The sequence below is a fragment of the Aotus nancymaae genome, unplaced genomic scaffold (assembly GCF_030222135.1).
Source record: "Aotus nancymaae isolate 86718 unplaced genomic scaffold, 86718_ANA_hifiasm-v0.15.2.pri h1tg000014l, whole genome shotgun sequence".
Taxonomy (NCBI): domain Eukaryota; kingdom Metazoa; phylum Chordata; class Mammalia; order Primates; family Aotidae; genus Aotus; species Aotus nancymaae.
In genome coordinates, this window is record NW_026988425.1 from 70,891,947 (window position 1) to 70,919,431 (window position 27,485).

Below are 27,485 nucleotides of genomic sequence, written 5' to 3' on the forward strand. Positions count from 1 at the left end.
ATCATGAGTAGACATGAGAATTCCGCATGGTCACGAAATGTGCCCTAGGTCACACAACCTGCTGGTACCACAGCTGTGGTCCCAATCCGGGTCCGTGTCCACAGAGACAGAACCTCTGCCAAGGACTGCCTAACGTCAAGGCTTGCCCCAGCCGACAATCATGCTCTTCACTCAAGAGAAACCTTCCATCGAGTTCAAATAATGTGGATCATCAACATGGCAAAACCAAGGCTCTATTAAAAATACAAAAATTAGCCAGGCATGGTGGCAGGCACCTGTAATCCCAGATACTTGGGAGGCTGAGGCAGAAGAACTGCTTGAATCGGGGAGGTGGAGGTTGCAGTGAGCCAAGATTACGTCACTGCACTCCAGCCTGAGCGACACAGCAAGATTCTGTCTCAAAAAAAAAAAAGAAAGCAGGATCAGATTGCTCTACAGTTCAGACACCATTAACTCAGAATGTATGTTCTTGTATTTGTCTGACCTGATGAAGTGTTACTATATTTCTATGGGATGAATTCACAACTTAAAAAAAAAAAGACACAGAGAAGGCTGGTTTTATTAGGTTAAGTATTCAGAAGGGGGCATGTTAAGGGAACACACCACCTGTATCCTGAAGGCACTGGCAGAATGAAACCAACTTTTCCCCAGAGCGGGATTAAACAAGCCAGCCTGGCAGTGACCAGGAGACAACCCACAAAGCGGGGATGAAGCCATTACTGGGAAACACATGAGAAATGTAGGGCCTCTTCACGAGGGCTTTCACATGCAACTCCTTAAATAACAGGTAAAATGAAAATTGTTCCCGTTCCCACTCAGGCAGACAGTGCCTGGGAGTAGAAATAAACACCCGTCCCCAGCACAGGCCTGCCTCCAATGAGAATATCTGCAGTTGCAGAACTACGTGAGCAAAAATTAGCCCTCATGACGAACCCCAACATCACCTAGCTGACAAGCATCTGAAATTTTGGATCTGAACAGCATATGGCAGTATTATTATTGGCCAAATTTTAAACAGGTTTATGAGCAACTGGTCCAGAAAATCACATGTAATAAGTTCCTTAATTTCAACATACAGGGAAAGGTGTATATTATTATTAATAACCTTTATTAATAAAAAAATCAGTTTCTCCCACCTCCACTAAATAAATATGGAGTAGATAAAGATTATCAGTTTGGGCTGGGCGTGGTGGCTCAGGCCTGGAATCCCAGCACTTTGGGAGGCCAAGGTGGGCAGATCACTTGAGGTCAGGAGTTCAAGACCAGCCTGGCCAACATGGTGAAACCTCATCTCTACTAAAAATACAAAAACTAGCTGGGCATTGCCTATAGTCCCAGCTACTCTACTCGGGAGGCTGAAGCAGGAGAATCACTTGAACCCAGGAGACAGAGGTTGCAGTGAGCCGAGATTGTGCTACTGCACTTCAGCCTGGGTGACAGAGCCAGACTCCGCCTCAAAAAAAAAAAAAGATTACCAGTTTAATAAGGTGCCAATGATTAGCCTGCTCAGGATACCAACTGTCTCAGGTCAGCCCTGGCTTTCCCGTGAGAAGGAATTCTGCTCAAATAATTTCATAACTCACAAGGATTTACAGTTCTCATTTAGCAACAAAAAAACCCAAGCTTCCTAACCTAAGCAATAGCAGTTGTTAGAACAACATTTGAGGAGTCAATAATAGTTCATTTCATAACATAAGAGCAATTTTTCCTTTCCTAGAATCTGTAATCTAAAAAAACCTTTCTGCAAATGAGATGGTGTCTGTGAAAATGCTGTGTGCAAATTCTCTCCACGTGGCAGAACTTCCTGAAATGTGTGTCAGTCAGTTCCAAATTAATACCTTGAGCTGGCTTCTTTTGGCTGAGCGGAACCTCCAGTTTGTAACAAGACCCTCGAGGACCTGGCTGAACAGGCCTCTCCCTTGGGAGAAGCAGGGCTGGATCAAAGTCTTTTGGGACAATTATTTGACTATCTGCTGCCTTGATTTTCTTAAATGTGTATTGTAGAAGATTACTCAACCTCTATTATCATCAGTAATATTTCAAAAACTGACCTTTATAAATTAGAACCTGTAGAATTAATCATAAATCACCTATCAGTCAACTGTTTTCAACTTTCATTCCCACAATCCTTTCATATGAGCTATTACTGAGTAATAAAATTAGGTAATTTTAATCAGCTATCTCTACTTTCTCTGTCTAAGAGAAACGGTAAAAATGCTGAACTGGTCTACAGATTGGCTCAAAAGGAAAGACAACTTAAAATCAGCTATGCTCACTATAAAGAGCTCTGAAACTTGGGTATAAATGGTGACAAATAAAGCATGTCAGAATTGAAGTGTGGAAATTACAGTATTAAATTCAATACCATTTATGAAACTTCACAGGGTTGTTTATAACATTTATGTATGCTCATCCAAGTGACCTTCTCGCCTTAAAACAATTAGTGCTTACCACACAGGGTTCAAAAGTTTGAAACACTGCATCTTTTTCAAGAAGTTGCCATTCACTGGAAAAGTGTTCCCAAACAATCACCAACAATAAGGTCATGTGATTTCATTCACTTACCTATTTATAACTGTAGAAATGCTGGGAAGTCTTAATGAACAACTTCAGAAAAATGCCACCTGGAGAAACAAATTGAACAAAGAGATTTAAACACATAGACACACAGGTGCGCACACACACACACACAAAGAAGACATAGCATGCAATTTTTTATCTTATTAAAATATGTGATGTTTCAAATACTGGTCCCCAGGCAGCACACTGCTCAACTTGCACTGGAACATAGCCACTCCTCCTCAGGAACACGGATGCACGAGCACAGGGTCCAAACCACTGATGAACCAGAAAAAGTAAAAGGCCAGGGGAGAATGTGCAGCCTGTGAACATGCACCTAATTACATCCTTTCCTTTCCCCTCACGAGGGGACCAACTTAAAAATACAACTTGTGTCCTGGAGGACACTTTATGAATGACCGTAAAAGGCTCAAAAATCCAGAAACAAATTAAGAGATAAAATATAAAACTGTGACTGAGGAAACTATCCTAGCAGCACTTTACATCCTTTTCAGTTACACTGTTAATGTTTTAAAGCTAAATTTAAAAAGATGTCAGGACTGGGAAAGTGGAAAATGGCCATTTTTAGAAAAACTCTAACATAGTAAAAAGAAAAGTTGAAAAGTAAGAACTTATTTAATAGTTTATTCAGAAATCAAGGGTTCCTGCTGGTGGTCTCAAAGTCTTTAGGTAACCTTTAGAAAATTACAAGCCTACTATAAAAGACACACACCCATGTATGTTTATTGCGGCACTGGTCACAATAGCAAAGACTTGGAACCAACCCAAATCCCCATCAATGAGAGACTGGATAAAGAAAATGTGGCACATATACACCATGGAATATTATGCAGTCATAAAAAAGGATGAGTTTATGTCCTTTGCAGGGACATGGATGAAGCTGGAAACTATCATTCTCAGCAAACTGACACAAGAACAGAAAACCAAACACCACGTTCTCACTCATAAGTGGGTGGTGAACAATGAGAACATATGGACACAGGGAGAGGAACATCACATGTAGGGGCCTGCTGTGGGGTAGGGAGGCTAGGGGAGGGATAGCAGGGGACAGGGGGACTGGGGAGGGATAACATTAGGAGAAATACCTAATGTAGGTGACGGGGGAATGGAGGCAGTAAACCACCATGGCATGTGTATACCTATGCAACAAACCTGCACAATCTGCACATGTACCCCAGAACTTTAAGTGGAATAAAAAAATTTGTAATTCACAGGCTAAAAAAAAGAAAATTATAAGCCTACTAATAGATTCACAAAACAGAGAATCCTCAAATATCTCTTCAGCATTGCTTTGAAATATGAAACATAAATGGAAAAAATTTCTAACATAAAATGTCACAGTTACCATTTGTTGAAAATTTATTATGCACCTGGGATTGTTATAGGAACATATTACAACCTTTCTAGACAAAGATACCCATTAACAGATGGGGAAACTGATGTTAAAAGAAGTAGAGAACCTTCCTCAATATCACAGGATCCAGGGTTTCCAAACATGCCTTTTTCCTCCTATCATATGGTCTTGCTCTTAAAAGAATCTCTTCCACTCTACAAAGTCTATACACACCTCCCCAGACAGAAACCTCATATCCCTTAATGCAAATTTGAAATTGGCTAGCAGAGAACTAGCCAATTGGGTTTTTCTTTTTGTACATTTAAAAGTAATTTCTTCACTTAAAAATGATTAGGCTTATGTTATTTAGGACTACAAGGTAACATTGTATATGAGTAAATAATTAGAAAAAAAGCATTTTGAGTTCATGAGATATTAAAAATGCAATTGGGGAGAATAAATATGTTTAATTCCCCATCAGGTGAATTAAACAGAAGACGTTCAACAGTCTCAATTTTACTGAAATAGGAAAACAAGAAGTCCACATGCTTATTTTCTATAATCAAAATGTCAAATATAGCCATGGGCTGACAATCAAAATCTGTAGTTATCAAGCTATGAATTTCCACAGTAAAGGGCAGATAAGTAGCTTAATATCAGCAGCCCCAGTGTTAATCCAAAGTATACCTGAGGTTGAAAAGCCAATGGTGGCACAAAGGCTCCTCCAACTAAATACATCATTTTAGTTTAGTAAAAAACTAGAAGATACTGGACAACAGTCATTGGGTTTCACTTTATTAAAAATATACAAAAGAATTCTGAATTCATAAGTTCCTTTGTTATAACAGTTAAGGAAACTATGACTTTTTAAAGGTAGTTCTTTGTTACTTAATTACTAGCTAAATTCTAAACATTTCCCACAATTTTATGTTACCTTTTAGGGAAAGTCATGATCAGTATTTTTACCTGGAAATGGCTTCTGTGAAATATGCCTCTAGGATTATTATGAATGAGTCTGTTATAAATGGAGTTCTTGATCAACATTTCCTTATTTCTAAAAGCTAAATGAGTACAAAAAATGAGTCACTTCAATGTTAGTATTGTTCAAAATTCAAAGATAACATTTTTTAAAATCTCTTTTTTTAACATATAACCAAGCAAAGCTCTGGACAGTTAAGACAGTCGAGGCCCTAACAGCAACAGAGATGGCAGAGTTGTAACCAAGTTCCCACCTAAAGCTTTCAAATTTACACTGACAGTAAAAAGCAATTCTAGAATAAATTAATTTGACCCAAAGCTCTGAAGATAAAAGGTATTTAGGAATAGGTTCTCAGTATCACGGTTAAGCTTTTTTGACAAACAAATAGTATCTTGTGAAACCACCAAAGTAATCAGGAAGATAAAATATGCCAATTCTGTTCTGGGTTTGGTTAGTTTACAGGTGTGATTTTCATTTTTTAAAAAATATACTATTTCAAATAATACAGTATACTAAAAATATACTAACTCACAGAGCCTTCAAAAGTTCACCCAAAAAGTTAATGTATTAGGACTGTCAGGCACTGTTCTATGTATTAGAACAGTATCTTTATTTCTAGCTCTAATCTTGGCATCTGTTTTTTAGAAAGATTTGTCTGTTATTAAAGTTTATGAAGTAGTAAGAGACCAATGTTTCTGAAAAACAATTTTTGGGAATTAACTCATTTACTTTCACAAAACCCCTGAAGCAGCTACTAGTATTATCCCATTTTAACGACAAGGAAGAGGCAGAAAGATGCTTACGTAACTTAGAAAAGTTACATGGCTTGCAAGCAGTGGTGTTAATATTCAAATCCATACACATGATCACATTTTATCCTAACACCTATATAATGCAAGCAGGAGAGAAAATTTTGGCCTCATTTTTAACAATGAGGCAAACGAATTCCTGAGGAATAAGAGCTGGCTTCCTCAGAGGCACACAGCTAGTCAGTAACAAGGGTCAAGAGAACCCGAGGTACCTAATGCTAAGACCATACTGCTTTGTCATTTGTTCATTTTTGTCTTAGATTCTATAAATCAATGTGTAACACTCAGTATAAAGAGTGTGGTCCCAGGTCAGGCACGGTCGCTTGTGGCTCATGCCTGTAATGCCAGCACTTTGGAAGGCCGAGGTGGGTGGATCACTTGAGGTCAGGAGTTTGAGACCAGCCTGGCCAACATGGTCAAATCCTTTCTCTAAAAAAATACAAAAAAATTAGCCGGGCATGGTGGCACATGATTGTAATCCCAGCTACTCGACCAGCTGAGACAAGAGAATTGCTTAAACCCAGGAGGCAGAGGTTGCAGTGAGCCAAGATCATGCCATTGCACTCTAGCCTGGGCGACAGAGCGAGACTTCATCTCAGGAAAAAAAAAAAAAAAAAAGAGTGTGGTCCCTCTAATCACTGAGAAGACACTTCAGGATCCTCCCATGGGTTCTGCTGGCAACAAGAACATCAATCAGAGCACATACAAAGGTATTCTCACGCTGCCAGGTCACCTTTTTTCCATTTTCCTAAATGCACATCTGGGTTTTTTTTCACTTACTGGTTGTTAAACACATGGGTTGATATAAATATTGGTCTTTATCTGCATATTTGTATATTATTAGTCTGCTTAGTCACCTATAGTCCAATCAAAGTAGGCACTGTTTACTCCAACAAACATTCTAAATAAAATTAAAACTACCGTGTTTTTGCACATTAAAGAGTTAAAAAGTTTTTACTTCTCATTCATCTCAATTTGGGCTGCATGCCCTTCTGTTCCACTTCCGGATGTCAGGAGAAACAATAGCTGCCTTGAGTGCCGCACAGCAAACACAGCCCCCACGTGATGGGCACCAGTACTTATTTATTGAATTGAATTGCCAAAAACAGGAAGCAGAGTTGTAAGACCCCTTTCTCAGTTACAGATTTCTAAGACTTGAAATGTACTGATTTCAGTTGTTTCATGTTACTCTGTAAAACCAGAACCAAGGAGTGAAAATTACCTTGGAAATGACAGGGATATATTTCGGCTGAAAGAAGAAAGAACTTTGTAATAAACAGAGTTGCCCCGAGGTGGTCCAGGCTGCCTCTGGGGTGGGTTAAGAAACAGCAGGTCACAATCACAGAGGCCACAGAGGAGGAAAGTCTCAGCAACTGTCCTCTCCCAGTCCTTCCCTGAGACCTGAGGTCTATGCCCATCCACGGCAAGAATGGGAGCTTCATGGCGGAGCACTGTAGGTCACAGGACACTCTGCAATTCCATTTTCTCATTTATAGGCACTATTAGTAAAAGGGGGCCGGAGTGTGGGTGGGGAGAGACATCTTTATTATCCCCATTTTATAAACCAGGAATTTAAGCAACTTAAGCTAAATCACACAATTAATAAGTGCTAGAATATGGGCTCCAATCTAGGACTTCTGACTCCCCAGGCAGGCCAGTGTATTTCCAGCTAGGCAATACTGCAATAACCAATGTAAGATGCCTGCAACCATCATACTTATTAAGTATGGTCTCCCCATATTAAGGACAGGGGCAAGAAGGGGCCCCAAAGACTTGAAGCATGGAGGTGAATGCCAAAGCAACATTAGCTAAAAGCAAAATACAGTAAGAGCTCTGCTACTCTCATAAAACCATCCCTTCTACCTGACTAGGAAGAGCTCATTATATTTTCAGCAGACACACTCTCTAAGGCTCTATTTACATGAGTCAACTAAAGGAATAATTGTCCAAATCCTAGTTTACTGTGCTCTACTGATACAACAAATGCTTGGCGAAGTCTGTCCACAAGTTAAGGAGAGTCTGTGGCAGCATCACAAAGAGCATTCCCCATTTCTGCCGCCAAAGCATTAATCGTTGCTCCAAAACTAGGCTGGTAGTTAAGTTTTTTTTAGAAGTCTGAAATGCATTCTCTGACAACAGGTCCAGGACAACCTCATACTTGTGTCTGACAACAGGAGTTTAACAGAACTGGGTCAGCCACGGAAGGATTGCTGAACCTTGCAAGATTTTCAAGGAAAGACATGAGTGTCAAGTTTCATGAACCGTCTACCAAGCACAGAGACTGGCAAGTTGCCAAAGGCTGGACTGTGTTAAATGCATGTGAGACGCTGGGAACTTGAACCCCAACAACGCCGGCCCTGCCACTCAACCAACAGTGGTGAAAGACTGAGGTTCAAGTTTCCAAAGACCTCACGGACTATATGCCAAACGTTGCTAATCAGGAAAACTTCATTCTTCGCTTAAGAAAGCAGAACCTCCTTGATTCAAACATCCCATCAACATGAAGCTGGTAGAGAGTACATTTTTAAATATCTGGGCACAAAAGAATAGCCTATAATTGCCAACCCCAAGTCATTTATGCTGCTTTTTAACATGCCAGGTTTGCACATCAAAACACTGCTACTGCTATTCCCACACAGCTGGGACCGTGTTCATTCACATAATGCTTACCTCTTCCCCAACATTTAGTTATAAATCTACAGGACAACGAGATCCTTGGGAACAAAACTCATTCTAGCTTACTCCTCTCAACATCTCTTGCACTCAACACAATGCATGGCATAGACAATTCATGAATGCTCACTGAATAAACAAAAAGATCACTGCACTATGCACCTTCCCTACAGATACTAGTTAGAAAAGTCAGGTTATGTAGAAGAAAGAAATTCTGGGTTAATGAGAGTAGAGAAAATCATCAGACAAACATGATAGCAAGAATTCCAGTCTGAGAAACAAGCACAGGGGGCAAAGAGGAATCGCAGGCAGCAACAGAGCACAGGGTAGCAGTGACGCTGTCCAAGGCGGGGGTCCTCCAGTGGGCGCGTTTCTAAGACACCAGTGTCTGGACCCACCTCTGTGAATTCCTTCTATTGTAGACTAGCCCTGGAATATTAGTGATGAAGGAGAGTGACGGGGGAGCAAGTGTGTACAGGCAATTCTCAGAAACACTCCTCCAGATGACAATTACTCAACTGTCTTGCTTTAACCTTGAAAAAATATATATGTGTGTGTATGTGTATATGTGATCATTTTGCAAGACAGAAACTACCGTGAATAGTGTTGAGTACGAGCAATGTGCAAACCTCATCAAATACCCCAACTACTTGTTCCAGGATAGGTTATTTAAGAGCCGAGCATTACAGGCAGACAGGTGAGTGTAGCATACTTGGGGAAAAGGCCAGGCAAACAGGTGGCCGCAGTGAATAACTTGGGCCGTACATGCCGACAAGCACTTTCTGTGCTTGACAGTTCTTAGGGGTCTGCATTCCAAATCTAGGCATAAACTTTAAGTAATAACAGACCAATGTTTCTGAAAAGCAGATGCCAAGATTAAAACTAGAAGTAAAGACACATAGCAAGGGAGATGCAGGGAAGGAACACTCTCATTGAGGCATGTGGGAAGAGAAGCTGGAAAAGCTAGCCAGGTGCAGTGGCTCATGCCTGTAATCCCAGCACTTTGGGAGGCTGGGGCGGGCGGATCACGAGGTCAAGAGATCAAGACTATCCTGGCCAACATGGTAAAATCCCATCTCTACTAAAAATACAAAAACTAGCTGGGCGTGGTGATGCGTGCCTTTAGTCCCAGCTACTTGGGAGGCTGAGGCAGGAGAATCGTGTGAACCCGTGAGGTGGAGGTTGTAGTAAGCTGAGATCGCACCACTGCACTCCAGCCTGGCGACAGAGCGAGACTCCGCCTAAAAAAAAAGGTGGAAAAGCCTACGTTCTTTCTCCCATCTTTCCTTTTCCAAAGGCAGCACTCAAAATCAGGTAAATGGAAACTGTCGTCTTGAAACACACCCGCCCCAGCTCATTTGTCCTGAAGTTTGCTGTACACTCCCTATCACAGGTGATAGTGTTGTGCTCCCCTCCTTTTTTGGCCTGTGTTGACCCTGAATTCCATGCTGCACTCTGAAAACCTCAGATTTGAGGCCCGGGGCATCTGCCTCTGTAACTATTTTGCCTCTATATCCTCCCCAACGCCATGCGTGAAGTTCTGCTCAAGACCCAACTTCAGTGTCATCTTCCACACAGCCTTCTCTTAACCCACCCTCTCCTCTGCCCTCTCTATGCGGCCCTTCTCTGAGCTCTCAAGGCTCAGAGTGGTAGAGGTCACACCCGCCATACTAATTATTCACTTGTCTGACTCCCTGTTTCAAGTCCATCCACACATTTCATAGCTCTTGTTTACAAACTGTGGCTTGGGGTGATATCCAAAAATGACCATAACAGTCCTTGACTGGAAAAGACTAACAGAAGGTGAGGCAGGCATCCCAAAATCACAGATATTCATACTTGTCCCTTGCCTCATTCAAATCTCCATTCAAACGTTACCTCCTTCCCTGACCACCCTTGCTAAACGTGCAAGACATTCCTCTATGCCTCCGGCACTGCCTGTCCACAGCTCTTACCACTATCTGACATCCACCCATGTGGATGGATACGGTAGATACATAGAGACAGAAATGTCAAGATAGGTAAGTACAGCAATAGATCTTATTTTTTAAGTTAGTTGTCTACCCACTAGGATGTAAGCTCCCTTAAGGCAAGGCCTTTAATCAGTTTTGGTCTGTGATATACAGATCCCTAACACCAGGAATTGTGCCTGAGAAAGAATGCATTCTTTCAGTAAATATTGGTTGATGAATACATGCGTGGGCGGATGATAATGTCTTCAACAAAAGAGGAAATCCTGGGGAAAAGGAGATCAGACAAGAGAGGGAGGAAATTTTGCTCTGTTGAAGCTTTTGAGGTTTGAACTACCTAGCTGGGCAACCAGGTAGTGGGGGGTTCCAGTAGCACAGGCAATATAGTTTGGAAAATTGCCAGCATATAGGAGGTGACTGAAGTCATGGGTTAAGAGTGAGATTACCCCCAGAAAAGCATGTCAAGTAAGTAAGGAAAGAGCTGGCTACTACATAGTAAAAAGAAAAACTAGCATCTACCTCATAGGAATATATGTATTAAAGGAGTTAGTGCCTATGAAATATCTGAGCTGTCTCTTCAAGGTTCAGCCAAATATTCTACAAAGTATGCAATATATAATATATGCTAACTAAATATATGAGCACTTTGTAAGACTGAGACCACTTTTGGTGCCAAATGACAAGCATTTGGACACAGCAGGGACCTAAAAACTGAACATTTACACCAGGCTGTGTTTTTCTTTAGTAGGGCTCAGAGTTACTCAAGAGTTGTTCGGAGTTTAATAGATACTCCTGCAGTATCTACGGCAGCAGTCCCCAACCTTTTTGTACCAGGGACCTGTTTCCTGGAAGACAATTTTTCTACAGCCAGTGGGTTTCAGGATGAAACTGTTCCACCTCATATTATCAGGCATTTGATTCTCATAAGGAGCAAGCAACCTAGATCCCTCCCACACACAGGTAACTACAGTTTGCACTCCTATGAGAATCTAACGCTACTGCTGATCTGACAGGAGGTGGAGCTCACGCCATAATGCTCACTGGCCTGGTCCTGCTGTGCAGCTTGGGTCCCAAGGAAGCTTGAGGACCCAAGACCTATAGTGTGAAATAACACTGCATTGCTTCCTATTATCTTGTGGGGAAGATAAAACAGGCAGGAACTCAATTTCCTGGAATGGGACCTAAGAGGAAAGCACTCATTTCTACAAGATCCATGAGCATGAATTGTCTTCCATGGTGGGTGCAAGCACTATCGTGACAGCCTTAAACCCAATCCACGAGGAAAAAACTTCTTGGCACAGATATAGTAGTGAAAAATGTGGCATGTGAGCTAAATTCAAAGGGTGAGTTAAATGGAAAGGTCCAATTATAAGACAGAAAAAAAAATACTGGTTGGCTTAGGTGGTTAGCCTTTAAGTTTGCAACTAACTATAGCTTAACTAAAAATAACCACTCCAAGTGAATGGCAGGAAAAGAACTATGGCTGTCCCACTTAGAAGAGTTGGTCAGGGAAGCTGAGGCCAACACACTTAACCACTGAAGCAGCAGGGAAGGGCCTGTTGGAGGTATCGCTGCAGAGGGAGTCTCTCAACAGAGGGACCCTTAGGTTTCGCTGCTGAGAGCAGAGGAGGAAGTGAGCGGAGCGCCTCCACAGCTATAACCAGCCTGTCTCTGCTTTTATCTTTTCCCCCTATATTAGAATTTGACTTAACAGTTAGAAGAAAGCACTCACTGTTGAAACAAACACTTTGGAAGCCACTGCCCTGAAGTCAGTTAATTCTTGGGGGGGAAAAAATCACAAGTTTTAAAATTCTAATTTTTGTGTTCATTTTAAAATTGATTTAAGACTATCTTGATGATGGCTACCATGGGGGTAGGTTAGTGCAGAGATTAAGAAGTGTGTAAGTTTTAGGATTCTGTAATGTTTGAATTTTGTGTAATAGAAATGAACACTTTTCTCATCAAAAGTGCCTAAGATCGTTTACTTTAAACTACTTGTCTTTCCTATTTTTTATAGGAAACAAATTATAACCAAATCCAATAGAAGCAAATATCCAAAACAGAAGCAAATTTCTCTTTTAATGCCAGCTCTTCCCCCAGTTCCCAAAGAGGAGGAGAGTACATTCATGACAAGAACTATGAAGCACTATTTACATAATGTCTGTTCTAACTTAGAGGTGGAAGTTTTGTCTTCAGACCGAAGAGGCCTGCTAATAGCGGGCGTGAAGACCGTGGTCCACGGGGAATATTTCACATTTCCCTTTAACTGTTAAAGACGTGGGCAGGGTGCCCTCCGCATACCAGGCCCAGCCCCCTGGTGGCTCAGCTTGGCCCCAGGAGGAAAGGCTGAGTTGGGATATCCTTCCAAGCCTTCTAATCCTTCCCTGTGACCCATGGCACACATGTGAGAGCCAGTTGGTCGGGGTTACAAGTACAGTCTGGCCAGACAGCCCAGCCCAGCCAACTGGCCCACATAGCAACTGAACCCTGACCCTGGCCTCACCATCTCCATCCTCTAACCAAATGTGTCAATTGGCTGCAGATTCTTGAACTATGTCTCGGATGCATTTCCCAACTAACAACAAAAAAAGTGATGGGACATAATTTTGTCTAGTAAGGGAAAACTGTTTTAAATAAACCACTGCTGACCAGCAAATTCAACAACAATCAGTGGTAAACAACCATCTACAATTGATTGAAGTCCTTTTTCCCACAAGATTCTTGTGTGCCAGAGGGTTGCAGATGCCTCGCTGAAACCTTCAGAAAACACTGTTCTCAGAGGCAATTCTGCAGATGCATGTTTTGGTTCCTGAGCTTTCGCTTGCATGGAGTGAAGGCTATTCATTCTGAAGCAGGGGGATTCTTCCTCTCTCCAGACCTGTCCTCACTGTGCATCACCAAACACCTCACCACCTCAGTGTCTCTGTGTGACTCAGAACTGATGGCTGTCAGGGCAGGAAGGATCTCACAGAGACTCTGGCCCAAAGTCACCATTTCATAAAAAAAATCCAGAGATGGCCAGGTGCAGTGGCTCATATCTATAATCCCAGCTCCTTGGGAGGCCGAGGTGAGTGGATCACAAGGTCAGGAGACCAGCCTGGCTAACATGGTGAAACCCCATCTCTACTAAAAACACAAAAATTAGCCAGGCGTGGTGGCGGATACCTATAGTCCCAGCTACTTGGGAGGCTGAGGCAGGAGAATCGCTTGAACCCAGGAGTTGGAGGTTGCAGTGAACTGAGATCACGCCACTGCACTCCAGCCTGGCAACAGAGCAAGACTCTCTCAAAAAAAAAAAAAAAAAAAAAAAAAAAAAAAACCGTAGACATAAAATGGCAGAGCTACCAAGGGACTGCCAAACAGACACTGCCTCCTAATCCTGTGTTCTGGCCAGTATATTACAGAACAGGCTGCTCAGATGTGCCTCAGGGACCATGTGGCAAGGAGAAGGCTGTGGGCAACCCCCCAGGGCAGCAGCTCTGGATCTGTTTCCTATATTCGGGTTAAACACAAGATTTCATTTGAAAGAAAGGGCTCCACTATAAATAAACATCCATCCTGAAAACCACCACATGGCAAAACTAACTCTACAAAATGTTAAAAGAGAAAAAGAACTAAAAACATAGGTTTTATTTTAATGAATGTGTCTTTTTTAAATGGAACAAGCAAAGAAAACAGCCCTAAAACAAAATTTTATAGCTTAAGAGTTCTCTCCTTTATTTTTCCCTGACCAGGAAAATAACACACACAACTATAAAAGACAAAGAGAAGAAAAACAAAGGGAAGATAATGTAATTTAGCTTCTAGGTCTCTGGAAAAGTCTTCATCCTGCACTGACTGGACAATTTCAAGAAGTAGAGTCACAGAGGACATTTAATCTCCTAATTTAAATTTGTAAAACTTCCTTATGGAGACAAGGTCTTGCTCTGTCACCCATGCTGGAGCACAGGGGCCTGGTGCAATCTTACAGGCATGAGCCACTGAGCCCAGCCAAAATATGTAAGATACATTTTTACTCAAAAAAGAATGAAAGAAATGACTTTTCATAAATTACCTGGGAAAAAGTAAATAAATATGTAAAGGTAAGTCTCCCAATTTTACCTTTTGCTCTCCTGTCCGCTGAGCACCTTTAACAGCCTTCAATTTCTCCCATTCGTAAAAAAACAAGTCCTCCACACAGGTGGCTCCAGAGCAGTGAGCTGTGTCTCTCTAAGGTCAGTGGAGGGAGGGAAACTGGTTTGCCACTATGTGGTAGGCGTCTGTACTGGATGCAATTTGCAGGAGAAGACAGGGCCCTGGGGACACTGGAAATTCAACAAGTCACCAAGAAGTATGTTCACTGTGGTTTGGCATTCCACAAAGAACCTTTTCTTTGACTTTTAAATTCTTTGTCATTCTAAGCTCCTACTGGAGCCAGATGGGTCTAAAATCTTTTTTGTTTCTTAACTTTCATTTTGGATTCAGGGGTACACAGGCAGGTTTGTTATATAGGTACCAACCGTTCTTTTTAAAGTGCATAGCTTCCAGTGACATTGAACCAAGCAATCTTTTAGCATTTTATAGATCCTTTAAAGCCAGCAGATGTGATCATTGACAATGCAATAGTTCTTTACAGGAAGTACCTACAAGCTAAGTGCAGTTCTTTTTATATTCTGTTAATATGTTCAGTCAAGTCAGCTCTGTCTATGCCAAGTGTCCTCTCAGCACCATCCTCTGAAAAGACTGAACGTTTTCTAAAAGGATGACCCCTCTTACTTCCTCCCTCCCACTCATTCCTAAATTCCACAAGTAACTGTATCATACAATGCAAATGAGAGATGCAGGCCTTCCAGGCACAGGGAAGTCAAAACATTTTAAGAATCACAGGATAAGGTAACAAAGGACTGACTTTCTTGATGCCTTAATGGTATATGAATATTAACATGAGTTGTTTCATAAACTTGGAACACTGCAAGAGACCACCTTGCTCAGCCTTAAGTAACACTTACTTAAGCAACCTAATTTTTATGTTCTACTTCTGAGGATCTCCAGGACAGAAATTCCACAATTTCCCATTGGCATCTTGACTTGTGGTTTAATTTCCTTCAGAGTCAAAGGGGGCTGTTTCTCTCAACCTTTTTTTTTTTTTAAGTTAAATAAGAGCTCAACTCACATAAAAGGTGTCATTTGAACACTGAAACTGGCCAGTGGAACAACACAAAAGTGAACAACCAACAACCAGGCTATCTGCTGTACACGGGTCCATGTGCCTGGCTCACTATGGATGGTCATGCTGCACTCCCTGCAAGCTGAGTCCATTCAAGACTCAAGCTCACAACCTTAAGAAATGACTCCACAGCTCCTAGAAGGAGAGTAGCTTATATACAATGAAGAAATATTTCCTAGTCACTGGGGAAAATCTTTTACAGGCCTTCCACACTTTCAAAATGAGAAAAAGACAATTTTCTTTTTCTGATGTCCTTTTTTTTTCAAAGACTCCCCTAAGCAATATCATATTCAGTTTTCTTCAATTGTTAAAAGTGAACTTTCCACTAAGCTACACTCCTTGAAACAAGTCTTCCAGAGATTTTTGCCCTTGGCCTCCTGGAATTTTTCAATGAAACTCAAAAGAGATGTTTACCTGACCCCAAATGTTATCCTAATGAAAACTCTGTTTTTAATTCTTTGAACTCTTCTCTTTCTCTTTCCTTGTCATGCCCTCTGGGAAAGAAAGATAAGTACAGATGTTGGCTTGACCTCAACTGGCAAACACCAGGATAACTGAGCTCTAATCATTTCTTAGGAACTTGGACAGAATCACAAAGGTATTAATTACGTTCCCTTCTCTGGCATGGTCCTCTGCACTTCACTTGCTTAGAGGATCAATGTAAAGATAGGAAATGCCAGCACATTATCTTTTTGACAAAAACAAGATGCTCATCACAGGAAGAATAAAAGGAGTATTAAGGGATTTTCAAAAGCAATGAGGGAGCTGAAAGAACTATAACCTCAGGGGCAGGGAAGAGGAGGAGTGAGAACCATTTTCTGCCAATTAAAGAATCTGAATGAGGCTGGGTCCAGGCTCTCTCTCGCAGGGAGGCTTTGGGGAGTTTTGGAACTGGGAAACTACAATCAGGGTTTAGTTGATAATTTCCTTCTCTTGCAAGAGGGAAGGTTCTGGTACAGAGGTTTTGGCAATTCCATTTCAAACAGTCACATTCACCCCCATTTAGGAAGGGCTTAGGCTGTTTCTCTCTTGCATGTGTGTGCACATGCACGTGCACGTGCACACCCCCCCCACACACACACACAGAGTCAGGTCACATGTATTTCAGGGGCTTCTTATCTCAAGAGGGTCTCTGCCCAGAGACGTGTACCAAGAAATCAAGGGGTGAAATGAATGACTTTTCTGCCAATTTTCTCTGGGAAATGTCTTCCAGGAATCATCTAGGGACAAGGTTTAGGACACCATTCCACTCCACTCCATCCCTTAACTCTAGGTTCTCAGCAGCATGCTTGTTCCCAGCTACCTGTCCTGTAACAAAGGACAATGGCCATGTGATCTATCAACAGCATAGCTGAGGAGTGTGGAGGCTCACAGACGCCAGCCAAGTCCTGCTCCCTGCTCCTAGAAGTTACAATCCAGTGGCAGAGAAAGCATCTATTCACCAAAAGTTGTGGTTGAAGCAGGCCTTGCTGGGGAGGTACATTCAGTCTAACAGGGATTATTAACTTGAACCCAGTACGAAGGGGCAGTTTATTTCCTCCACCTTTTAGAATCTGACTGCAAAAGAAAGAGATAAAAATTGCCCTTAAGCAGAGCAAAAAACCCTTATATGGCCTACAATAACGTGACCCAAGTTTAGTGATTTTGCTATTGTTAAAGTCTGGCCATTTCCCTATACTGGAAGGGAGAGGGAGGGGAAGGAGGAGAAGAAAGAGGTGGATGAGGAGGAGAAGAGGAAGGAGGACAATTTTCTATTGCTGCTAAGATTCTTAGTGCTCTCAAGGTTTTAGTTGAGAGCACTAAAACAACCTCCTCCTCCTCCTCCTCATCATCACCATCATCATGCATTGACTGAGTCCTGGCTATACGCCAGGCACTGTGCTAGGCACCTAATGGCATTTGTCTTCATGGAAAATGCACAACAATTTTATGAGACAAGTTATTAACCCCATTTTACAGATGGGGAGACTGGGTTGGGGTTGGGGTTGGGGATGGGATGCATAAAGGCGCTTACCCAAGGTCCTGCCGCTAACAAGCAACACAAGCCGTTCTTGTCCTACCTCCCAGTGGCCTGAAAGGTCAGAGCTATTACTTCAATGTGGAAGAAGTAATAAGGTCAGTTTTTAAATACATGGTTCAACTTCCTAAAGGAACTGAGGATGAGGAACAGCACCAACTCTGGAGTTCAAATTCTTGGGTTTAAGTAGCAGCTTCATCATGCACCATTTGGAGATGTAATGAACTAATCACGAGACACTGCTTAGCACAGAGCCCAGCTCCCATGGGTGGTAACTGTCCACTTTCCTCCCTCTTCTTTCTAGCAAGTGACTCCAACCTCAAAGAACTTTTTTCCTTATCTCAGACACGGGCGTCAACAACATGCACCTCACCAGACAGCTGTGAGGATTAAGTGAGATGATTTCACAGTGATCACACAGGACACACATACTGATTGTTGCCATCCTTTCATGTTATCCCAATTGATTCTCACGTTGTCTCATTTACGGAGGAATGCCATTCCATCTGGTTTTCCAGAAGACTGGGTAGAATATAGGAACAGTCGTGTCCTCATTTCATAAATGCAGTAAGTGAAGCCCAGGTGCAATGAGCCATCACACAGCTGGTACACCACAGACTCCTTATCCTCAGCTTCCTCTGCCCTTTGTCTCAGGCACACAAAACCTCAACACTCTCAGGCAGCAGAGTCTGTAACGACCACAACCACTTGGCATGGTTTCAGCGTCCTGACGGTGATTCTACGCAAGGCTGGCACACACTCCTGCTCCACCCATTCAAGTAGTAGATTCCACATTAAAATAAAACAACAGCAAAACTTTCGGGTTTTTATAGGAAAAAAAAAAAATCAATCCTTAAATTCCGTCCCACTATTCAACTCAGGGTCCTTTGTTTATTAATATAGTATATTTTCTAGCAATTATTATGTGAAAAATTCTAGAAAAGAGCATTTCCACTCAACAAAAACTAGAATATTCTTTCTGTATATACCAACACTTGGAATAGTCCTTTTAATCCTTTTTTCGGTCTAATGAATACTTAGGATTTTTAAACTCAGTAAGCTACTTCTTTATTTGAGGTGTGGAGAAACTCAGCAGCTGCTTCCCCAGTAACATACAACTGTTCAATTATTATGATTACTCCTATCCTTTCCATTATTTCCTTCATTATTTGTAATAAAATGAAGGTATTTCTTATAGTCAGTCATCTAAAGTCCCTGACATATGAATTGTATGCAAAAAAAAAAAAAAGATACCAAAGAAGGCAAGTCTAAATACCTTGAACTTTGCTAGCAATATTAAATTAAAATGTCTGTTGCACAGTCAATTAAAGTTGGTCCTAGAGACTCACATTTTCCACAGTCTGCTGGCATGGTTGATGCTTGTTGGCAAAGATACCGAATAGAGTCTTCTTACTAAATAGGACAAATGATGACAATGGTAGACACTGCAAGCTAACCATACTGGAAGAATTTCACCACTTTAAAGGATCTGTAGGCCAAGAATAAATGATACAACAGAAAAAGACCACCAGAAAAATGCTGACATCTCTGATCCCTGCTTCTGACTCTGCATCCCACACCTCCTAGACAAAGTGGGAGACTTAGGCTTGAATCCTAAATACTCTGTGCTCACATGTAAGCCATTATGGGTAACTGTGCTTGAAATTTAATTCCACATCTGCTCTTCTGCAGCCTTTGGAAATCTTATGAATTTCTCTGACAATTGTTTGCAAAGGCCATAATCATAGGCATCTGTAACTGGATCCCCAGCTACAGGGTAAAACACCACATAATCCTAAGAGGCTTTCAGTCAAATCATACTTGGTTTCTTTTCTCTTTTGCTGTCTTTAAAATTGCACTAAGCCTTCAATTTACAGAAAGTGCTGCTTAGCATTGGTCTGAAGGTGGCCCAGGCCCTCTGTATCATCCCCACCACACAGCCCATGCAAATCCTTACCATCTCCCTTCTGGCTGTGGCCTCCAAGGCCCACCTTCAGAAAGAAGCCTTATGGCTCTGGAGGAAACAATCTGGGCTAAGGGCAAGTGAGGTCCCAGGGCCAGTTCATATTCCCTGCCCCTCCCTCCAGTGGTTCCAGAATCCCAGAAGACATGAGGATGTACCCTGGTTCCAAGTGGCCCAGAAAATAGATGCACTGGTACTTTTCCAATTCTTTCACTTAGGTCACTCAGAAGCTGGATCCGTCTTCTCTAATTATAGTTGGCCAATAGCCTGACATGAGACTATAAGCAACAATACTAACTTCCTGTGTCTGTTCCATATTGTTTTTTAATTTGTTTAAGAGATAACATCTTGCTCTGTGGCTTAGGCTGGAGTGCAGTGGCACAATCATAGCTCACTATTGCCTGGAACTCCTGGGTTCAAGTGATCTTCCTGCCTCAGCCTCCCGAGTGGTTAGGAATACAGGTGCATACCACGGCACCCAGTTCGTATTTTTAAAAATTTAACAGCAATCATTTCTTTAAAAAAAAAAAAAAATCCTGAACTGTTCTATCTTTCATTCTGTAAAAACTCACAAGAGTCAAATGGAAAAAGTTCTTGTGCCAACAAGGCCACATACTGATTTAGTAACCTTGGGCAAATAACACCCCCATCTGGGTACCTTAGTTTTCTAATCTAATGTCTAGCCATCTCCTATTTTTTCTTATGAGAAACAAAGGTAACAAGGTACACAGAAGTGTTCTTCAAAAGATGATGCTCTGTAAAAATCTAAGATATCATTACTGCTGTTATCCTCTTCAAAAACTCCATGCTGACAGTTAAGAGCTCTGAGGCCAGCCAAGCAGGGTTGACAGAAGTTACTTAACCTCTCTAGCCTCAATTTCCTCATCTGTAAAGTGGAGATAAATAACAGTCCCTGACACTGTTAGTGTGAGGAATAAATGAGTAAGTGCAAAAAGAGCATTTAAAACCATGCCTGGCTCAATAAATGGTACCTCATGTTAGTTACCCTCCTTATCCACAGTGAATCCTGTGTTCTTGTTTCATCAGTCTCCTTCCAAAATTAACTTACATTTTTCAAGCCATTCTGCTTTCGTGTCCTAAGAAAAGGGGAGGACTAGTATGTATGGTTACGTATCTCATTCAATCCTGCCAGAAATCATGTATGGCAGATTTTATTGTCTTTTTTTACATGACGTTCAGAAAGGTCAAGTGGCTGTCAGGCGGCAGCCAGGATTCAAAGTCAGACCTGGATGACCCCAGACTGTGCTTTCCATTGCATCCAGCTGCCATTTAGATACAAAGTGGGAGAATAATAAAGGCATTTCTAAAACAATTAGAAGTCATCTAATTTATATAGGAAGCGTGATTCAATGTCATTGCAAAAAAGCAGCATTAGATTTGGACTTCAGCTGTCAAGAGAGTTCAAATGGTGCTGACTCTTGACCTCCTTTCCCTGTCGCTCCTCAACCTGCACCCGCGTGAACGGATGAGCAGAGACTTCTGCAGGGCCAGCCTTTGCACTTCTCTACAGCACTCACCACCCAGCAGCATATGCACTGGTTCACGTCTGCCTCCTCCAACAGATCATGGGTTGGTTCCCTGAGGATGGGCACTATGTTTGGTTCACCTCTTATGCCCAAGGCCCCACCTGATGCCCAGCCCAGAGCAGGACACTATACGGTTAACTGAATAAATGCACGAATGGTAGCCATCCACATAGTCCCTCATGCACCAAGGACTGGTTCATTTAACAATTATTACAAGTTAAAAGGTGCTGCAAATTAAACCTAGACCCTGCAGGCTGTCATCTCAGAATAGGACCTGTGTCCCATGTAAGGCCACCTCTTGTAAATGGCATTTCATTAGTCTATGTAATTAAACATACATATAACTAAAATATATTTACATCATTATGATACTTAACTTGCCTGCTACGAAATGTTCTTGTATCATTATACAAACACCCAAGCTTTCACGCAAATGGCTCTACTAGAGCTAGTTCCTTATGACAGCTCTTTTTCATCCCTTTTGGTCCAGGAAGACCTAGCCAGGAACAACAGTAACAAAAATGGGCAACGGTGTTAGAGGTATGTTGTAATGAAAAGCTACCTTTAGATCATTACGTTTCTACCTTGACAAGTACCTGGCAAGAGAGCAGACACAAACTGAGATACAAGCAGTAGCTGATTACATAAGCAAAACAAAACTGAGTTCTTTATACTGTACCTAGAACTTTAAAGTCACTTTGTCTTGCCTCTTGATTTTCTCTAACTATACTAAAATGATTTTTCCTTGTGATTTCCCATCTTTTTTTAAACAACTAATAAATACTATAAGTTTCTATCAAAGTTAGTGTGGTGGGATGTTATTCAATTTTTTTCCCCCCAGTTTAGAACTGGGTCTTCCTCCTGAAAAGAATCATGGAGGTATACAATTCTCCCTTAAAATGTAAGTTTAAAATTGTGGGCAATTTATTTTTTGAAACATCTACAATGTTTACTCTTGGATTTAATAAAAGTCAATGTACTCTTGTTACAAAGAGGCTTTTACCCAGAATAAATTTATATTTCACTAAATAGTCATACAAAATCTAGAAACAATTATATCATCCATGCTGAAACATTTGGTCTTACCAAAATAATGTAGAACAGTGTAAAGTCGTAACACCTCTCTAGAAGATGTTCTAGAAATGGATAATGCAGATCATGCCTTTTGTTACCACAGGTTTATAGCTAAGAATGTTTCCCATTCTCTCACAAGCCTCCGATTCTATTTAGGTATCTTTGCCCTTTTATACCTAGGGGTTTGTGACATTTCTGAGATAATCAAACTGTGTACCAGTAAAAGTTAGCCAAATATGTCTCAGCCAAATAGTTCTAATTTTCTGCCAAATATTTAACCTAGTGACACAATGCATGCACTAATTTGTGGTGGAAGAGGGAAATCTGTAAAATCTCCTCAGGCATGTCCCTATCTATACAGAAAGAAACTCCCCCAGGAAGTAAAACGCTCATGACTTGGTATGCACGTGTAAGTTCACAGAGAAAAACGAAGACGAGGGCCTAACTCCCAATGACCAGTATGTTTGTTCCCATGACCAAACAACAAATGAAATTCAAAGAAGGGGGGAAGCCGTTGACCTAAAATGCCCTGCAACATTCTTCCCTTTGCAGCTTATGAAATCGTTTACAGTTTCTTTATCTTTATTAGGACATTTTCCTCATCAAATTGATGAGTCACTACACAAAAGGCTTACTAAAATGTTCACATCTGAGAATAAACTATCTGGTAAGACTCTAAGAGAAAAGACAAGTCAAAATTTGTCACTGCTTTTCAACGAAATCATCTGGGAAAAGCAAGGCAGGGGTCGGAAGAGAGGATAACATAAAATTCAAAGCAAATCCGGAGGCCAACTCCGAGAAAATGTTTGCAATCCTTTGTGTCCTGTAATCCTTGACATTGTCATCTCTACCCTCCTGCCTTTATGGAATACTTTCTTTCTGACAATTATTAAATAAGACAGGCCCAGCTCAGTGGCTCATGCCTGTAATCCCAGCACTTTGGGAGGCTGAGGCGGGCAGATCACGAGGTCAAGAGATCGAGACCATCCTGGCCAACATAGTAAAACCTCATCTCTACTAAAAAATACAAAAATTAGCCAGGCGTGGTGGCAGGTGCCTGTAGTCCCAGCTACTCGGGAGGCTGAGGCAGGAGAATCGCTTGAACCCAGGAGGTGGAGGTTGCAGTAAGCTGAGATCACGCCACTGCACTCTAGCCTGGTGACAGAGCAAGACTCCATCTCAAAAATAAATAAATAAATAAGACATTCTTGTGGAATACTTAACTTTGTTAAAATCAACTCTTATACACGGGAAAGGAGGAGAGGAGAAGTCAGGAGACCTAGTGCCATGGGGGCTGCAGAAACAGAAAGGAAGTTTGCTAGCTGAGGCAGCAAGGGTAAACACAAGTCACATTTAGAACACGGATAGGAAAACATAAATAAGGGACAACATGTATAATCACCAAGTTTTCTTATAGTTCTTTCTGGGCACACACAACTGTCATGACCACGTGGTTGACAGGTCTGAGAGCTGATTCCTGGAGACTGAGCTGGCACAGAAGGGCTGTGAAGGGTGCACTATCTGCTCTACCTGGAAAGTGTCTGAAAGACATGGTTCCCTTCAACTCATTTCATTTGATGGTCTCTTCATAGCGGTGAAGGACACACAGTCTTCAATTAGCAGGCAGTACAATAGTCTTTTAACAAGCAACATGGACCTACAGTGAGGGGTCAAAAAGAAGTCAAATGCATGGCAAAAGAATTCCAGCCAGAAAATTCTGGAAGACTCCAGAAGTACTCAGACATTGCAAGGCATTCTCAGGAAGGACAGAGAGCACCTCCCTCGAAGGAGTATAGGATGCTTCAGATTTCAGAGGAAGCCTCTGAAGATCCACAGCAAATTCTACTGAATTCTTTCCTCTAGAAAACACTCTAATAGTAACAAAAAGTCAGAGCTAATTTGGGTTTGCCTCCTGTGTGGTTTCTAGTTCTCAGTGTAAACTGTGTAAATTCTTTGCCTGGTACAGGGAGAGGGTGCTTTTTCCTCTTCTCTCCACCAAAGTTTCACGATTATGTACCAGACTGGCCCTTCTTGAGCATCTTCTGCTTTCTTCACTTCCACTTCCATCTACATGAATTTCTGCCTGATTACTCTTCAACTTAGTGAAACATTCAGGTACAAACACACACACACACACACACACACACACACACACACACACACTCAGCTGAATTATTCCTGGCCATCCAGGTTGTTCTTTCAGAATGTTAAAAAAGATTCAGAATGGGAGTTATTATTTCCTGGGTATAGAGTTTGAGTTCTGCAAGATAAAAGAGTTGTGGAGACAGTGGTGATGGCTGGCCAACAGTGTGAAGGCACTCAATATTACTGAACTGTACACTTACAATGTATGTTTTATGTTTTGCATATTTTTCACTATTAAAAACAAAAGCCAACAGGTGTTCCCATGCCTGGTTTTGGCGATTTGCGCATAATCTCTGTTTCTGGTTGGAAGCAGTCACTACACAGCATTTCCAGGACACTACCAGGTGCTGACATTCACAGGGGGATGAAAGGAGATGCCAGCTGCTGCTCACAATGAGTCCCTTTCCCGGGAAGCAGGCACAGTGTCTGCATCAGGGACGCCTGATTCACTTCTCATCCTTGTGGCAATTAGAAGAGAAAGATTTCACAGCCCTCAAGTAAGACATCTAGGTTCCCAGAATTAAGGAAAAGAAGAGCTGAAGTCCAGAATGCAAGGTCCTGAGATCCCTGTTGACTTTCTACCTCTTGTTTTATGGTTGAGGAAGACACAGCCTGGGGACTTAAAGGCACCAGCTGTCTCTCCCAGGCACCTCTCCCTTCAAGCTCCAAAAAACAATATCATTTTCATGATAAAAAGCTCTTTTTAAAAATGCTCCACAAGGTCCTCACAGACCTGGTCCCTGTCTCCAGGAGATCTCAGGTTATGATATACCATTGTGACCACACTAGTTGAAACATATGGGCAACAGGTGAGCATATTAAATCAATACTTGTATGAGCAAGGACGTATTTATAGTACATCTGGTAGTGGTCATGGAGACACAGTGTTAGGGAGAACAGCCAACCTGAGAAGTAACCAGACCAGAGACTGGAAGGACCAAGTGTGTGTGGAACAACCTGAGCACTCCATACACAGCACAGAGGAGCAAGCCTGGACCAGGTGTCTAAGAAAGCCTCACAAACCAGAGGGCACAACCATCCCCAGTCCTTCCCTACTCTGAAGCCTATCCACAAGCTGACCCAGGGCACCTGCTTGATGAGGCAAGAAGGAGAGGGGATAGAAGATATCTCATTCCTATTTGTCTTCAAGGTAACATACACAAAAATAGCAAACCCTTGCACAGTGCTTATTATGAACCACTCTTCCAATAACTGGTAAATAGGAACTCATTTAAGCCTCACAAGCACAGGTACTATTTTATCCACTGACAGAGAAAGCAAGACAGAAAAAGGTTAAGGAGCTTGTCCAAGGTTTTAGAGCTAGCTAACTATGGAGGCCAGACAGTTATCCTGGCTCTTAGCCTTTATGCAATCCTGCTTCTCTGAAAGAATGGCTATTTCTATAACACTAGACAAGAAGAGAGGCTTAAAGATATTCAGCTCCATGTGGCATATTAATGCTGCTCCCCTATTTTTACAGGGAGAGGCATCATAGCTTTGTAGAGACATCCTCTGATTCAGCTTGGGCAGGATGTCAACTAACTGTGTGGCCTTGGACACATTAATTAACCTCCCTGAGTATTAGCTATTCACTGCATCTGTTACATATGCTGTCTAATATATCTGTAAGGGTTAAATCAAGTTCCTGGTACATACATAATAGATAGAAGCTATCATTCACCCAGGTGAAAGTTCTAAACACAAGCATCTGACATACAGTCACCATCTAACAAATTAATCAAAATCCTGTAATAAAGTAATAGTGGCTGTAAGCTTAAACTGGCATGCAGCAGTCAGTTCAGAGCCAGAGCCCTACAAATCATGAACAGTTCCTTTACCACACTGTTTGGATAGGATTCTATAATTGTTCCTAAATGTTCCCCTGGGATAAGAACCAAGACACAAGAAAGAAAAAAGGGACAAACTTACAAGTTAGCAGAATGTTTCACTTAAAAACACAGTGCAAAAGTTGAAGATAAAAAAAAACTTGACGTTTTATGATAGTCTTTGTTTGATTCTAAAAAGCTAAACAGTCCATAATTACTAAATCACATATAGAATAGACATAGCCTGCAAAGACCAAAGAAAGAATATAAATTGCATGTCACGTCTCAACTTCAGAGAGAAACCATCTGATGTGGCTGGCCTTTTGAGTGGGTGCTAGCACTGTGTTCTTTCCTTGCCCTCAGAATAGAGTCTGGGGACCAGCCTGCCTGGCCTAGCTATCTCTCAGGGACCAGATAGCAAACTTTGTATCCAGCATGTTTTGAACTCACACTCAAGAATGTAACAATAATCAGCAATGCCATCTATACATGCACTGATGAACAGTTTTCAGGACTGCTTCAAACCAGGAACTAAGGTAAAATAACAAGTTAGACAAGCCTTGTGCAGACAGTCCGCCTCCAGTCAGGACACGGGGATTCTCCTTCCTGGAGACAGACTATATTTTTACAACAGGCTTTTCTATTTTCCTTACAGATTGCTTCAACTATAACAGCACAAACCAAACATCTGAAATAATGAGTCACCTACTGGCTTGAATCCGAAGCACCAGGTCAAATGCAGTTTAAGCCACGTCAGTGCTTAAAGGCAACCCTCGTGTAGTGAGTGGACAGATTTCTGCCACCAGAAATCTGCAAGCCCTTTCCACTAAGGTGAACAATGTCTCAGTGTGGGAGGCAAGACAAGTGTTTCTAGCTGGTCAGGACCATACTGGGAGAATCTTCTTTCTTCCTCTCTTTCTGTTCTTTAGACAGGGTCTCACTCTGTCAGCCAAGCTAAATGCAGCAGCATGACCACCACTTACTACAGCCTTGAATTCCTGCCTCAGCCTCCCAAACAGCTGGGATTACAGGCTTGAGCCACCACACCTGGCTAATTTTTTAAAAAAATTGTTTTGTAAAGACAGGGTCTCACTATGTTGACCAGGCTGGTCTTGAACTCCTGACTTCAAGCAATCCTCCTGCCTTGGCCTCCCAAAGTGCTGAAATTACAGGCATGAGCCACTGCAGCACCCAGCTGTTCCTTCTTTCTTAAACTGCCTCTCTTTGGAGGGGATTCCTGATGACGAAAAAACAAAACAGAAACTCAAACTTACAGCATGTTTTCCCGTAAGCATTCTGGTAAAGGGGAGTCCAAGAGAAAAAAAGGTTTAAATGAACAATAATGGTATTAAGTAATATTACA

General features: G+C 41.7%; 1 protein-coding gene across 8 annotated transcripts in view; it reads right to left on the reverse strand.

Moving 5' to 3' along the window:
* The window catches only part of LHFPL2 (LHFPL tetraspan subfamily member 2), a 151,656-nt gene that overhangs the window by 72,336 nt on the left and 51,835 nt on the right, over window positions 1–27,485 (reverse strand). For 7 of the 8 annotated variants that reach the window (XM_012462110.3, XM_012462107.3, XM_064376070.1 and 4 more), the window contains one exon: window positions 2,566–2,624. The gene's annotated coding sequence lies outside the window, so the exon portion shown is untranslated. Of the gene's footprint in view, window positions 1–2,565; window positions 2,625–4,879; window positions 4,975–27,485 lie in introns of all 8 variants that reach the window. The other variant, XM_064376072.1, reaches the window with a different exon arrangement.